Source organism: Schistocerca gregaria, unplaced genomic scaffold (genome assembly GCF_023897955.1).
Source record: "Schistocerca gregaria isolate iqSchGreg1 unplaced genomic scaffold, iqSchGreg1.2 ptg000178l, whole genome shotgun sequence".
In the NCBI taxonomy this organism is placed as follows: domain Eukaryota; kingdom Metazoa; phylum Arthropoda; class Insecta; order Orthoptera; family Acrididae; genus Schistocerca; species Schistocerca gregaria.
The window spans coordinates 8,719,346-8,735,564 of record NW_026061728.1 but is presented as its reverse complement, the minus strand read 5'-3'; the positions used below and the strand labels follow the sequence as shown (position 1 = coordinate 8,735,564).

Sequence of the window (16,219 nt, the reverse complement as noted above, 5' to 3'; positions counted from 1 at the left end):
GTAACTCAGGAGCCAGACAATCTGGGTCATTACCGCCTTCAATGACGTAGTGGACATAGTAACCCAGGAGCCAGACAATCGTGTTCGTTTTCGTCTGAGGAAAATAAGAGATGTCCGGATGTAAGAAGATGTCGTCTGGGAATGCGGTTTCAGGCCCTCTAGTAAGAAAAGCTAATTGACGGCGGACCCAGAGCCAATGATCCCGTCAGCAAGCAACTAGCCTGTGAAGTAAGGTGTCAGTTTGATGACATTCCTCACACTCATCAGTCGGACGAAGGCCAATACGAAAAAGACGATCACCAGTAGGTATCAGACGGTAAATGACCTTATACCACGTTGAAACAATCTCCATCGGCAAAATGGGAAGACTAAGATGAGACCAGCCCGTTTTCCATGACGTTGACGGGGAAGCAAGTTCAACAGAAGAAGGGAAACATGCTGTACCCCAACGGATTTGTAGCATGTTGGTAGTAATATGCGTCATAGAAAGTATATCAGCACCCAGAATACCGACAAGTACAAAGTATTCACGAATGTGCCGCAATTTAGGATTAATCCGTCCAACATCAACAGGAGGGGTCAGACTGGCCGGCCGGAGGCGGGAAAGTAAACGAGAGGTGACTGAATGCGGAGCCCGCGTACAGGTTAAAACATTGCGGCGGGCAAAAAAGATGGACGTCTTCACTTTGATATCTGAAAGACCCAATCCTCCAAGCTTCCGAGGCCTGGCCACAACTTCATACCGGACACGGAAGACATGGCGGCGCCACAGAAATCGACTAGACAGCTGTTTCAGCCTGCGGGCCATCATCGCGGGAAGCGGGAAGACCTGCGCAACGTAGTATATTTTACTGAAGACATAGGTCTCTAAAACCCGTGCCTTGTGAATGAGGCTAAGGGAACGGCGGTCATGTTCAAGGATCGCCCCGTGAACACGACTCGTAACCTCACGCCAATTTAGTGCCGCCATTTTGATCGGATTACGATCCACTATGATCCCCAAGGTCTTATGGCGATCGACAACCGTCGCCCAAGGAATGACGACATGATCAAAGCCTCTCAACGGCAGGAACGTGCATTTGCGATCATTAATGCGAGCACCAGCAAGACCACAAAATGAATCCAAGGTATCCTTAAGCCGCGGTATGTCCTCGGCATGTCGTACTAAAACCATGACGTCATCGGCGTATGCACGGACTGCAAAAATTTCCCCCAATATATTCCACCCACGTAATTGCATGGTGAGATGGCGAAGTAAGGTCTCTAAGGATAGAACAAAAAGTGACATGGATAAGGGGCTTCCCTGGGGTAACCCCCGTCTGATCGATATCCGGGGGGTAGGGTGACCGTTCACAATCACCGAGACACTGATACCGGTAAAAAGATTAGTTAAGACTTGTCGAGCATCATTATTAAAGCCGACAGCGGTGAGCACTCTCGATAAAAAATCATGGCTGACGCGATCAAACGCTTTTTGGAAATCAAGAAAAAGCAAAGCCCCTGGGATATTAGCGGCAGCCGCCAGCGAGATTACATCGCGACATTCGAGAACGGAAGTCAGTATCGTGCGTCCAGGCACACAGCTTTGGTGGGCGGCAACAATGGTATCGAGCAGCTTAGAGAGACGGATATTAATTGCTCGAGCGACATGTTTATAATCAAAGTTAAGGAGAGTAATGGGACGGAGGGAATCAATTGCAGGTCGACCTGTGGATTTCGGGAGGAGGACCATTCTGCCTTCCTGAAAAGGAGCAGGAAGTGAGACTCCCCGCATCACTTCATTTACCATTGACGTTAAGGTGTCACCAATGAGCGGCCAAAATTGAACATAGAACTCCTTAGGAATACCATCTAATCCAGGCGACTTGCGGGACTGCGATCCTGCAACAACATCATATATGTCATCCTTCTGAAAGGGACGCAGAAAGGCGTCCTTTAATTGAGGAGTGACGACGCGAGGCAGCAAGGAGGTAAAGTCGTCAAGAGAGGTTTCCGCCGGGACATGAGTATCGTACAGATCAGTAAAATAGGTGTAAACGAAGTCAGAAATGTCACGGTGAGAGGTGAACACGCGGCCGTCAGCGGTTGTGAGGGAGGCAAGGCACCCACGTTTCCGGCGCGACCGTAAACGGACTAGATGGTAGAGTGACGTCAGTTCCTCTTGTAGAAGGGAACGTGGTTGAGACCTCGTCCGCTGGCCCTCCATTTGAATGCGTTTGAGCTGCAGCAATTTGGCTTTGATGCGCTGTATATCAGTAACCCGTAGGGGAGCATGCGTAGAACTATCGTACAGTTGACGTAAGACAGAATAGTAAAATTCTTGCGTTCGTCGATCTTCTGCCACCTTCGCAGCCCCAAAACGCATGAGAGCCCTACGGATGTGTGGTTTTGCATACAGTGTCCACCATGCCACGATAGACGGGTACCGGTCCATAGTACGAGAACAACGAGTCCAAATGTCCTCCAGGACGATACCAAGGGAGGTATCTTGCAAATACGCGATATTGAGCATCCAAGGAGGACGAAACAATTTTACCGGTTGTCGCTCGTAATTAAACGTAACGGCTACAGCGCAATGATCAGTAAAACAGGCTGGTATCACATCAACAGCCAGAAGTTGCCCACACAAGGAATCGGAAAGGTAAAAGCGCTCGAGGCGACTGCTAGACGTGGGAGTAAAGTAGGTATGTCGCACAAGTGTAGGATAGCGAGAAACCCACACGTCATGCAGGTGCAAGGAGCGCACAAGGTCGTCGAGTTCTTTACTGAAATTAAAATTAGGAGACTGATCTACCGGCCGTAGAACACAATTGAAGTCCCCACCTAAAATTATCTTTGTCGGGGATTTACGAAGCAGGTAAATGACTTCTTCTTTATAGAAACTCGAACGTGCGGTAGTACAACCCGAACTAGAAGGGGCATAAAGAAGGAGTAAACTGAGATCATAAAACGTGCACCCGATCCCCCTTCCACTGTCGAGTACTTCGAAATTCATCAACGGAATGCCTTCTCTATAAAACAAGGCAGTGCCCGTAGAAAGTTCGGAAGCGACATTAAAAAACGTCGAGAACCCAGGAATGGAAAACTGGTCGAATAGGACTTCCTGTAAAAAAACAACATCTGCCCCAGACTGATAGACAAACTGTCGCAAAGCGGCGAGCAGAAGCTCAGAACATATTCTGTTAATATTCAGAGTAAGAAATGTATATGCTTGCATGGAACTTCAACCCAGAAAGAAGAACAAAGATCGGTAGAGAGCCGTCAGCTGACGGAGCAACATACAAGTAATCATACCAGAAACAAGCGCTGAACCACAGAGAGAAAAACTACTAAACAGAACCCTCATCTTCCCACTGCTTTTTCTTCGGCCGTGACGCGGCTCTCTGTGGCTGTTTACGGATTCGACTGCGGCTCCGCGGTGCCGACGCTGCAGCGTTCGGCTGCGTGGGAGCACCATGTAGACATTCCGTGTCAGATTGCGGAAGAGAGGCCTCTACATCCCACTCGTCCGCAGACATGGGTTCACGGTGGGACAGTTGGTGAATAACAACGGGATCCACTGGCTCTGGGGAATCAATCAGTTGTTTGATGGGAGGAGGCTGTGACCCAGAGGGGGCGACAGAAATTCCAGAAGGGGGATACGAAACAGAGTCAATAGGAGAAGTGTCAGAGAGAACCGGAGAAGACACGTGGCAACCAGAAGCAGGTTCCGTCACGGGCGTCTCCGAAGAGGCTGCCGCGGCAGCAGGAACAACGTCAGATAAGGTGTCAGGGAGCTTCTGCAAAGGCGTGATAGCACCTGTGGCGTCCTCATCCACGATTTCCGACTGAGAAAGAGAGTCCTTTACCGGAGGCCCATCGGAAGGGCGAGCCAATAAGGAAGATTCATCAGCCGCATCATCCTGTGTTCGCCGACGCTTGTTGTGAGAAATCAGCGCGGGCACATCGGATTTAAGGGCAGCAACATCCCTACTCAAGGACAACGGGGGAAAATCACGGCCGTTGTCGGGCAACGGATCACTGCGTCCCTCAGTAACAATGAGCGATTCAGTCCGAGATCCTTGCGTGAGAAGATAAGCTAAAGTCAATTTTTTACGCTGTTCGTATGTAGGTTTTAATACCACCACACGCCGCGGACAATTAGTACGGAAATGACCAGTTTCATTACAATAATAACATGTTCCTTCCTGGCCACTGTACGTGATATGGACCCTATAACCACATACCTGTAGGTGAGAAAGAATAGGTTTTTTGACCACCATTTCCACCGACCGAATACCACTATATACCTGTAAGCGGTGCTGAGCAGACCAGCGTTCTTTTCGAATATGGCGTACGTCCCCATAAGGAAGCAAAACGGACTTCAGAAAACAGTCGTCAACCTCGGGCGGAAGGTTAAATACCCGAACATTCGTATATATCACTTCTGCATTTGCCAAGAGAACCATACTAGTGGAACCATCACGGTATGTAAAGGGTACCTGAGAACCATGACGAGAAAGTAGCCTATCAACCTGGAGTGGGTCAAGAAACTTAACAAAAAACACATATAATTCGCTGTCGAAATATGCGGTATGCACCTGATCAGTAGTGACCTTAACTGTATCGACTAACCAGTCATGTATCTCCAAAGAAACGGGCTGGACGTGACGCGTGGATTTGTCAAAGGTAAAGCTGACTGTACCTGTACGCGGAACTTTCGTGGGAACCATGGTGGACATCACGGCGAGAGACGACGCCGCGACAGGAAGGGCCGCACGAACACCAAACACCGGCCGACAACCAGCGATGCGACGCGCACGGAGACCAACACGGCACTAAACTCACAGGAGGAAAACACGCTGCGCTACGGTAGAGGCGGAACTAAGAGCACAACCTAATCGCCCGATGCGCGAAGCGAGAATGAAATTCGTCTTCCTCCTTTGAGGATGGAACTTACGACCCCTGGTTTACTACACCAGTGCTCTGCCACTGAGCTAAAGAGGCGCGGCCTATCCATTAGGCCACACGGTCACTGAAACCAAGTGCAACTTGTATACGACTCATCTCGAAACGCTCACACCCCTGATGATTTGTGTTTTCGTTCTACACAGCCGCTGCACCAGCTGACAACACTTCATATTACCGACTAATATTTGCAGCTATGGCGACCCATTACTGCTTGGCTACACATCTAACACGTAACCGATGTGCTCTCCAAACAACAACATTTGCATTACAGAACATGTCTTTCACACATGTCTACAAAATCACCTTCACCTTCAAATACAGTTTCCTTGCGACTGACAGAGACGTAGGCAAAGTTTAAAGTTGCTATTTCCATTAAATCACGTTAATCAAAAACGGTAATTTACATCTGCAGCGGAACAAAATTCCGTTCCGCCCAGCGTGGGACTCGAACCCACGACCCTGGGATTAAGAGTCTCATGCTCTAGCGACTGAGCTAGCCGGGCTGCCTCGGTGAATATTTGGCGGGTAGCACGGCACACAGTACTCGTTTTGGTTGGGTGGTCCCATACAGAATCTCTCTATGCTGCCTAATGTTTTCATAACGCCACACTCGTCACGTACTTCACTTTTATTTCATAATCATTTCTGAGAGGTAAAGGAATTGCACGACAACCTGCAGAGCTAGTGGCGTCAAAATTAACACTCATACTTGATGTGCCTCAAAAGGTGAAAGAGTTACTTTCCGACGTTGTTTTAGATGTGCAAGTGCCAGTGAAAACTCGCGGTGACGGCACTCTGCCGACCATTTCGCTAGTTAACACCGGTCTTGTTGTGTGTGTTTGAAGCTCAAGAGCATCTCCAAGCAGGACATGGTCAACAGCAACATTCAGACGGTTTCGTACTGCTCAATTGCTACATTAGAACGGTATGTTTCTATTTCAGAGCTGGAAAAACACGAGCGTGACAACATTCGAACCTGTAATCTTCAGATCCAAAGTCCGACGCCTGATCCATTAGGCCACACGGTCACTGAGGACCAAGTGCAACTTGTATACGACTCATCTCGAAACGCTCACACCCCTGATGATTTGGGTTTTCGTTCTACACAGCCGCTGCCCGTTGCTCTTTCCCACCCATTCGTTACATTCAACCTCTTACGAGACCGACCAAATATAGTCTGGGAAACAAGACCACACACTTTGTGCATTCGGAATCGAAGGCAGGGCGTCCCTCGCCGCATTTGCTACGATGGCCATTTGCTACTTCTGCAGAAGCAGCGACGACGACGACGATGACGACGACGACGACGACGACGACGACGACCGCGAGAGGCTCTGAGATATGTGAGAAATACATCTATAAAATGTAATTCAGACTGCCTCGTCCCACCTTATGCTGTACCGCTTTTTCTTTTTTTTTTTCTTTATTGTTATTTTAAACCTATACATAGGTAGGCCAGCAGCGGCGTAACTAAGCCGCTCTTCGTCCACAGACATGAACATAGTACAAGCAGTAATAGACACACAGAGACATCGAGGTTAAAAAACAGTAGACACAACAGAGTAAAATAACAGAAGTTGTTCACTGTGGAGCAGTCAAGTTAAAAGTGATTCACACAGCACATAACGGAGAGATACAAAGTAGCACAAGTGAACGATGGATCACGGAACAAGAGACACGGATGCACTAGCGGGACGACAAAACACATAAGCACTGCGGTGACAATCTCTGGCGGTTGGTGATGTACTTGTCACACGAGTAAGGCGGGGGACATGCCAGAGGGAAGGGGCGAGAGTAGGAGGGAATGGGGGAGGGGTTGATGCCAATGGGGAGAGAATGGGTGAGGGAGGGGTGGTGTGCGGAAGCCCAGGGAGAGGGGGAGGTGAGGTAATGAGGGAGGGAGAGAAGGGAGAGAGGGTGCCCACAGGATAAGGAGAGGAGAGGGAAGGCAAGGCTCAAAGTTGGTTGGAGGGGTAGATGGAGGGGAGGAGGGCATCATCCGGGAGGGGGAGTTGGCGGAAGCCACCTTGGGAGAGGGTGTGGAGAGTGTGAAGATGGAGAGCAGGTGGGATACAGGAGTACAGGCGCGCAGCGGGTTGGGGTGGGAGAGGATGGGAGAGACAAGCGGGTGGGGAGGATCAAGCTTGCGGGAGGTGTAGAGGATCCGTATCCGTTCGAGGAAGAGGAGGAGGTGTGGGAAGGGGATGAGGTCATAGAGGATCCGCATGGGGGATGGGAGGCGGATGCGATAGGCGAGGCGGAGTGCATGGCGTTCAAGGATTTGAAGGGATTGGTAAAAGGTAGTAGGGGCTGAGATCCAGGCGGGATGGGCATAACAAAGCTTAGGACGGATGAGGGATTTATAGGTGTGGAGTACTGTGGACGGGTCCAGACCCCATGTGCGGCCAGAGAGGAGCTTGAGGATTCGGAGTCGGGAGTGTGCCTTGGCTTGGATTGTCCGGAGATGAGGGGTTCAGGAGAGGCGACGATCAAGGGTGACGCCAAGGTACTTGAGGGTGGGGGTGAGGTTAATAGGACGGCCATAAATGGTAAGATAGAAATCAAGGAGACGGAAGGAAGGTGTGGTTTTGCCTACGATGATTGCCTGAGTCTTGGAAGGATTGACCTTGAGCAACCACTGGTTACACCAAGAGGTGAACCGGTCAAGATGGGATTGGAGAAGGTGCTGGGAGCGTTGCAGGGTGGGGGCGAGGGCTAGGAAGGCGGTGTCATCGGCGTACTGGAGAAGGTGTAGAGGGGGTGCAGGCGGAGGCATGTCCGCCGTATAAAGAAGGTAAAGAAGAGGGGAAAGGACGGAGCCTTGGGGCACACCGGCAGAGGGGTAGAAAGTGTAGGAAACCGTGTTGTGGATGGTGACATAGGAAGGACGGTGGGAAATGAAGGAGGCGACCAGACAGACGTAGTTTATGGGAAGGGCAAAAGTTTGGAGCTTGAAGAGGAGACCAGAATGCCATACACGGTCATAAGCGTGTTCAAGGTCGAGGGAGAGGAAGATGGCAGAGTGACGGGAGTTGAGTTGTTCTGAGAGGAGGTGAGTGAGGTGAAGGAGAAGGTCATCGGCAGAGAACGATGGCCGGAAGCCACATTGGGTGGAGGGAAGGAAGCGGTGCTGGTGGTGGTGCTGGTGGATGCGGCAGGTAAGACTGGATTCCAGGACCTTGCTGAAGACCGAGGTAAGGCTTATAGGACGGTAGGAGGAGACAGCGGAAGGTGGTTTATCATGTTTGAGGAACATTAGGATCCGGTAGGTTTTCCACAGGTCGGGGAAGGCAGGTGGACAAGACCACAGTGTACAGTCTGGCCAGGGTGGAGAGGAAGGAGGGGGGAGCTTCACGGAGGTGACGGTAAGTAACACGGTCGTGACCAGGAGCGGAGTTGCGTTTGGTGCGGAGTATAGCTAGGATGTCTTGAGTAGTGATAGGGGTATTGAGTTCGGTGTGTGTAATGTTGTCCAAGTATTGGAAGCCTGCAGTGTGTGGAGGGACAGAGGTGTCAGTTCGATCGCGGACATCGGGGAAGAGGGAATAATCGAACTGGGGATCGTCAGGGACGGTAAAGATATCCGTGAGGTAGGAGGCAAAATGGTTGGCCTTACTAAGGTTGTCAGGAAAGGGACGGTCATTATGGAGGAGAGGATAATAAGGGGGGGGGGTTTAGATCCGGTAAGGCGGCGGAAAGCAGACCAGTACTTGGACGAGTTGAGAGGTAGGGTAGCATAAAGACGGGTCTGAATGTTGCTGTTGACCATTTTCTGCTTGGAGATGCTCTTGAGCTTGAAACACACACAACAAGGCCGGTGTTAACTAGCGAAATGGTCGGCAGAGTGCCGTCACCGCGAGTTTTCACTGGCACTTGGACATCTAAAACAACGTCGGAAAGTAACTCTTTCGCCTTTTGAGTCACATCAAGTATGAGTGTTAATTTTGACACCACTAGCTCTGCAGGTTGTCATGCAATTCCTTTATCTCTCAGAAATGATTATGAAATAAAAGTGAAGTACGTGATGAGTGTGACGTTAGGAAAACATTAGGCAGCATGGAGAGTTCTGTAAGGGACCACCCAACCAAAACGAGTACTGTGTGACGTGCTACCCGGCAAGTATTCAACAAGCAGCCCGGCTAGCTCTGACGGTAGAGTATGAGACTCTTAATCTCAGGGTCGTGGGTTCGAGCCGCACGCTGGGCGGAACGGAATTTTGTTCCACTGCAGATGTAAATTACCGTTTTTCTGATTAACGTGATGTAATGGAAATAGCAACTTTAAACTTAGCCTACGTCTCTGTCAGTCGCAAGGAAACTGTATTTGAAGGTGAAGGTGATTTTGTAGACATGTGTGAACGACATGTTCTGAAATGCAAGTGTTGTTGTTTGGAGAGCACATCGGTTATGTGTCAGATGTGTAGAAAAGCAGTAATGGGTCGCCATAGCTGCAAATATTAGTCGGTAATATGAAGTGTTGTCAGCTGGTCTGATGATGCAGACGACCGTAAGGACGAAGTACCCAAGAGTACCGCTAGCCCGCGCCTCTTTAGCTCAGTGGTAGAGCACTGGTCTAATAAACCAGGGGTCGTAAGTTCCATCCTCACAGGAGAAAGATGAATTTTGGAAATCAGTTGCGCGTCGTGGCCGTATAGCAAACAGTATCTGTGATGACGAACAATTAGCGACAGGCGTTTTTTTAAGAGTTACTCTCAGATGTGATTAAGGCGAATGGCGCAGATAAAGCATTTGCCAAAGCGGTGCAGCATAAGGTGGGACGAGGCAGTTTGAATTACATTTTATAGATGTATTTCTCACATATCTCAGAGCCTCTCGCCGTCGTCGTCGTCGTCGTCGCTGCCGCCACCGCCGCCGCCGCTTCTGCAGAAGTAGCAAATGGCCATAGTAGCAAATGCGGCGAGGGACGCCCTGCCTTCGATTCCGAATGCACAAAGTGTGTGGTCTTGTTTCTCAGTCTATATTTGGTCGATCTCGTAAGAGGTTGAATGTAACGAGTGGGTGGGAAAGAGCAAGGGGCAGCAGCTGTGTATAACGAAAACACAAATCCTCAGGGGTGTGAGCGTTTCGAGATAAGTCGTATAGATATAAATGTTGGTCGTCAGTGACCGTGTGGCCTAATGGATAAGGCGTCGGACTTCGGATCTGAAGATTACAGGTTCGAATGCTGTCACGCTCGTGCTTTTCCAGTTCTGAAAAAGAAACATACCGTTTTAATGTAGCAATTGAGCAGTACAAAACCGTCTGAATGTTGCTGTTGACCATTTTTTGCTTGGAGATGCTCTTGAGCTTGAAACACACACAACAAGACCGGTGTTAACTAGCGAAATGGTCGGCAGATTGTCGACACTGCGAGTTTTGACTGGCACTTGCACATCTAAAACAACGTCGGAAAGTAACTCGTTCGGCTTGTGAGTCACATAAAGTATGTGTCTTAATTTTGACGCCACTAGCTCTGCATGTTGTCATGCAATTTCTTTACCTCTGCCTCTTGCGTCTTCGGCGTTATTGAATGATATGGTGGAGGGAAGGTCGTTCACCACGAACATCATCAGTCGTCCTCGCTCGCACCCGCACACCCGCAAGACGTACGGCGTTGATACGAAGCAATTGTGCCTTGACGCGTTGTACAGCTGATTGTCGCTCTGGCGACGGCGGTTGTACAGCCAGTTCGCGGAGCGCAGTATAGTAAAAATCAGTAGTTGCAGTATACCAGCGCGCTCGGTCGCGTCCATAGCTGACTAATGTTCGGCACAGTGCGGGTTTTGCACACCGTAACCACCATTGAAGTACAGAACGATAGGCGGGTAAACGCCGGTGGCAATTGCTCCATGTGGACTCGACTGCGCGTCTGCAATTTATCTCATCAAGAAGGGCCACATTGAGGCGGCACGGACCCCTACTTCGTCGGATGTTCTGGCGGGGAAGGGTGAGAGTACACACATATGCGAGGTGATCCGTGAACGCTGCCGGCCACATCTCAGCGTCGACAACGGCCGATCGTAGGCCGCGGGTGACGTAGGCTCGATCCAGTCGGCTCGCGGAGTGACTAGTAAAGTAGGTGTGTGCTCGACGGTCGCCGTGTTGGATGATCCACGTGTCCAACAAGGCCAAGTCCTGTACAAGTGCCTGGAGTGCGGGGCAGGTGGTATAGTGTGGCTTCTGGTCGGATGGGCGGAGCACACAATTAAAATCGCCGCCTACTACCAAGTGGTCGGTATTGCCCTGGAAGAGCGGGGCTATATCTTCGGCAAAAAAAAGGTGCGCCGTTCTCTCCTTTTGCCGGTGCCTGAAGGAGCATATAAGTTCACCAGACGTACTGTACCAATCGTGAGTGCGACCCCCCGGGCCGACGGTAAATAGGAGACATCAGTGGCCATTATCCCTTCCCGCAGTAGAATCGCCGTACCTCCGCCGCCCACATCTGCAGGCATAGTGTAGGAGTCATATCCGTAGGCATCGAGACAGAGTCCTGATCGGACTTCTTGAAGGAAAACAACGTCCAGAGCCGCAGCGCGTAACGTATCCTTCAGCATACGGGTCTTGACATCAGATGTAATGCCATTGACGTTGATCGTGGCGAGGCGGTATGCCTGGTCCATCAAGTCTCGGGAGGTGACCATGGTATGACAGGAGGGCAGTAGTCGTGACGTGGAGAGCCGGTCTTGCGAAGTGCTAGGCAGCGACGAGAGATGCTCATGCCACCCTAGGCGTCTGTCGCCGGCCGCGTAGACGCTGCCATCGGCATCGGTGCATCGTCTTGGTCCTGAAACGCATCCTGCAACTCCATCTCCTGCGCCCAGTAGCCCAGGGACGTTGACACCACTGGATCTCGAGAGTCAGACGGAGGCAAGGGTGCATCCCCGGTGTCGGAGCTGCAATGATCTCCCGCATCCCCATGTGGTCCAGACACAGCGGCAGTGGGAGAAGACGTCGAACCGTGTGAGACGTAGGGTCGCCTGTGTCGGCGCGGTGGAGCGGTTGAGGCACCTCGCCATCCAGCGGTGTCGCCTCGGGCTGTTCTACGTCGTCGGTTGTCTTGCGCCGCTTCTTATGACGCTTGGGTGATTTCTGCTTGCGCTGCCGCGCCTCTGTTTCCGACGTGACGCTGCATCCTGTGCGTCAACTTCCATCGCACCGTAGGCGAGGTGTTGTGACGGTGCGCCGGGGTCCGACGAAAGGACATCAGTAGCATCAGCACTGAAAGACGCTTGGGGCTCCGTGGAAGCTTTACTGAGCTAGCCTGCTACCTCAATGAATACCTCCTGGGTAGCACGTCACACAGTACTCGTTTGGATTGGGTGGTCCCATACAGAAACTCTCCATGCTGCCTAATGTTTTCCTAACGTCACACTCGTCACGTACTTCACTTTTATGTCATAATCATTTCTGAGAGGTAAAGAAATTGCATGACAACATGCAGAGCTAGTGGCGTCAAAATTAACACACATACTTTATGTGACTCAAAAGCCGAACGAGTTACTTTCCGACGTTGTTTTAGATGTGCAAATGCCAGTCAAAACACGCGGTGTCGGTACTCTGCCGACCATTTCGCTAGTTAACACCGGTCTTGTTGTATGTGTTTCAAGCTCAAGAGCATATCCAAGCAAAAAATGGTCAACAGCAACATTCAGACGGTTTCGTACTGCTCAATTGCTACATTAAAACGGTATGTTTCTTTTTCAGAACTGGAAAAAAACGAGCGTGACAGCATTCGAACCTGTAATCTTCAGATCCGAAGACCGACGCTTTCTCCATTAGGCCACACGTTCGCTGACGACCAGCTGTAACATGTATACGACTCATCTCGAAACGCTCACACCCCTGAGGATTTGTGTTTTCGTTCTACACAGCCGCTGCCCCTAGCTCTTTCCCACCCATTCGTTACATTCAACCTCTTACGTGACCGACCAAATATAGACTGAGAAACAAGACCACACACTTTGTGCATTCGGAATCGAAGGCAGGGCGTCCCTCGCCGCATTTGCTACGATGGCCATTTGCTACTTCTGCAGAAGCGGCGGCGGCGGCGGCGACGACGGCGAGAGGCTCTGAGATATGTGAGAAATACATCTATAAAATGTAATTCAAACTGCCTCGTCCCACCTTATGCTGCACCCCTTTGACAAATGCTTTATCTGCGCCATTCGCCTTAATCACATCTGAGAGTAACTCTTAAAAAAACGCCTGTCGCTAATTGTTCGTCATCACAGATACTGTTTGCTATACGGCCACGACGCGCAACTGATTTCCAAAATTAATCTTCCTCCTGTGAGGATGGAACTTACGACCCCTGGTTTATTAGACCAGTGCTCTACCACTGAGCTAAAGAGGCGCGGCCTAGCGGTACTCTTGGGTACTTCGTCCTTACGGTCGTCTGCATCATCAGACTTCAGCTGACAGTACTATATATTACCGACTAATATTTGCAGCTATGGCGACCCATTACTGCTTGGCTACACATCTGACACGTAACCGATGTGCTCTCCAAATAACAACACTTGCATTTCAGAACATGTCTTTCACACATGTCTACAAAATCACCTTCACCTTCAAATACAGTTTCCTTGCGACTGACAGAGACGTAGGCAAAGTTTAAAGTTGCTATTTTCATTACATCTCGTTAATCAGAAAAACGGTAATTTACAACTGCAGCGGAACAAAATTCCGTTCCGCCCAGCGTGTGGCTCGAACCCACGACCCTGGGAATAAGAGTATGACGCCCTACCGACTGAGCTAGCCTGCTACCTCAATGAATACGTCCCGGGCAGCAGGTCACACAGTACTCGTTTGGGTTGGGTGGTCCCATACAGAATCTCTCCATGCTGCCTAATGTTTTCCTAACGTCACACTCGTCACGTACTTCACTTTTATGTCATAATCATTTCTGAGAGGTAAAGAAATTGCATGACAACATGCAGAGCTAGTGGCGTCAAAATTAACACACATACTTTATGTGACTCAAAAGCCGAACGAGTTACATTCCGACGTTGTTTTAGATGTGCAAATGCCACTCAAAACACGCGGTGTCGGTACTCTGCCGACCATTTCGCTAGTTAACACCGGTCTTGTTGTATGTGTTTCAAGCTCAAGAGCATATCCAAGCAAAAAATGGTCAACAGCAACATTCAGACGGTTTCGTACTGCTCAATTGCTACATTAAAACGGTATGTTTCTTTTTCAGAACTGGAAAAAAACGAGCGTGACAGCATTCGAACCTGTAATCTTCAGATCCGAAGTCCGACGCCTTATCCATTAGGCCACACGGTCGCTGACGACCAGCTATAACATGTATACGACTCATCTCGAAACGACCACACCCCTGAGGATTTGTGTTTTCGTTTTACACAGCCGCTGCCCCTTGCTCTTTCCCACCCATTCGTTACATTCAACCTCTTACGAGACCGACCAAATATAGACTGAGAAACAAGACCACACACTTTGTGCATTCGGAATCGAAGGCAGGGCGTCCCTCGCCGCATTTGCTACGATGGCCATTTGCTACTTCTGCAGAAGCGGCGACGGCGACGGCGACGACGACGACGACGACGACGACGACGACGACGACGGCGAGAGGCTCTGAGATATGTGAGAAATACATCTATAAAATGTAATTCAAACTGCCTCGTCCCACCTTATGCTGCACCGCTTTGGCAAATGCTTCATCTGCGCCATTCGCCTTAATCACATCTGAGAGTAACTCTTAAAAAAAACGCCTGTCGCTAATTGTTCGTCATCACAGATACTGTTTGCTATACCGCCACGACGCGCAACTGATTTCCAAAATTAATCTTTCTCCTGTGAGGATGGAACTTACGACCCCTGGTTTAGTAGACCAGTGCTTTACCTCTGAGTTAAAGAGGCGCAGCCTAACGGTACTCTTGGGTACTTCGCCCTTACGGTCGTCTGCATCATCAGACTTCAGCTGACAATACTATATATTACCGGCTAATAGTTGCAGCTATGGCGACAAATTACTGCTTGGCTACACATCTGACACGTAACCGATGTGCTCTCCAAATAACAACACTTGCATTTCAGAACATTTCTTTCACACATGTCTACAAAATCACCTTCACCTTCAAATACAGTTTCCTTGCGACTGACAGAGACGTAGGCAAAGTTTAAAGTTGCTATTTCCATTACATCTCGTTAATCAGAAAAACGGTAATTTACATCAGCAGCGGAACAAAATTCCGTTCCGCCCAGCGTGTGGCTCGAACCCACGACCCTGGGAATAAGGGTCTGACGCTCTACTGACTGAGCTAGCCTGCTACCTCAATGAATACCTCCCGGGTAGCACGTCACACAGTACTCGTTTGGATTGGGTGGTCCCATACAGAATCTCTCCATGCTGCCTAATGTTTTCCTAACGTCACACTCGTCACGTACTTCACTTTTATGTCATAATCATTTCTGAGAGGTAAAGAAATTGCATGACAACATGCAGAGCTAGTGGCGTCAAAATTAACACACATACTTTATGTGACTCAAAAGCCGAACGAGTTACTTTCCGACGTTGTTTTAGATGTGCAAATGCCAGTCAAAACACGCGGTGTCGGTACTCTGCCAACCATTTCGCTAGTTAACACCGGTCTTGTTGTATGTGTTTCAAGCTCAAGAGCATATCCAAGCAAAAAATGCTCAACAGAAACATTCAGACGGTTTCGTACTGCTCAATTGCTACATTAAAAGGGTATGTTTCTTCTTCAGAACTGGAAAAAAAACGAGCGTGACAGCATTCGAACCTGTAATCTTCAGAACCGAAGTCCGACGCCTTATCCATTAGGCCACACGGTCGCTGACGACCAGCTATAACATGTATACGACTCATCTCGAAACGCTCACACCCCTGAGGATTTGTGTTTTCGTTCTACACGGCCGCTGCCCCTTGCTCTTTCCCACCCATTCGTTACATTCAACCTCTTACGAGACCGACCAAATATAGACTGAGAAACAAGACCACACACTTTGTGCATTCGGAATCGAAGGCAGGGCGTCCCTCGCCGCATTTGCTACGATGGCCATTTGCTACTTCTGCAGAAGCGGCGACGGCGACGACGACGACGACGACGACGACGACGGCGAGAGGCTCTGAGATATGTGAGAAATACATCTATAAAATCTAATTCAAACTGCCTCGTCCCACCTTATGCTGCACCGCTTTGGCAAATGCTTCATCTGCGCCATTCGCCTTAATCACATCTGAGAGTAACTCTTAAAAAAACGCCTGTCGCTAATTGTTCGTCATC

The 16,219-nt window shown here is 49.7% G+C and overlaps 3 non-coding genes across 3 annotated transcripts; 1 reads left to right on the top strand and 2 right to left on the bottom strand.

Annotated features, from left to right (window-relative positions):
• Positions 1-5,380: 5,380 nt before the first annotated feature.
• Positions 5,381-5,453, bottom strand: Trnak-cuu (transfer RNA lysine (anticodon CUU)). The gene has a single exon. It is a non-coding gene; the product is annotated as a tRNA-Lys (tRNA).
• A 3,630-nt stretch (positions 5,454-9,083) lies between these two features.
• Trnak-cuu (transfer RNA lysine (anticodon CUU)) lies at positions 9,084-9,156 on the top strand. Its single transcript has one exon. It is a non-coding gene; the product is annotated as a tRNA-Lys (tRNA).
• A 4,074-nt stretch (positions 9,157-13,230) lies between these two features.
• Positions 13,231-13,302, bottom strand: Trnai-aau (transfer RNA isoleucine (anticodon AAU)). Its single transcript has one exon. It is a non-coding gene; the product is annotated as a tRNA-Ile (tRNA).
• Positions 13,303-16,219: the final 2,917 nt, after the last annotated feature.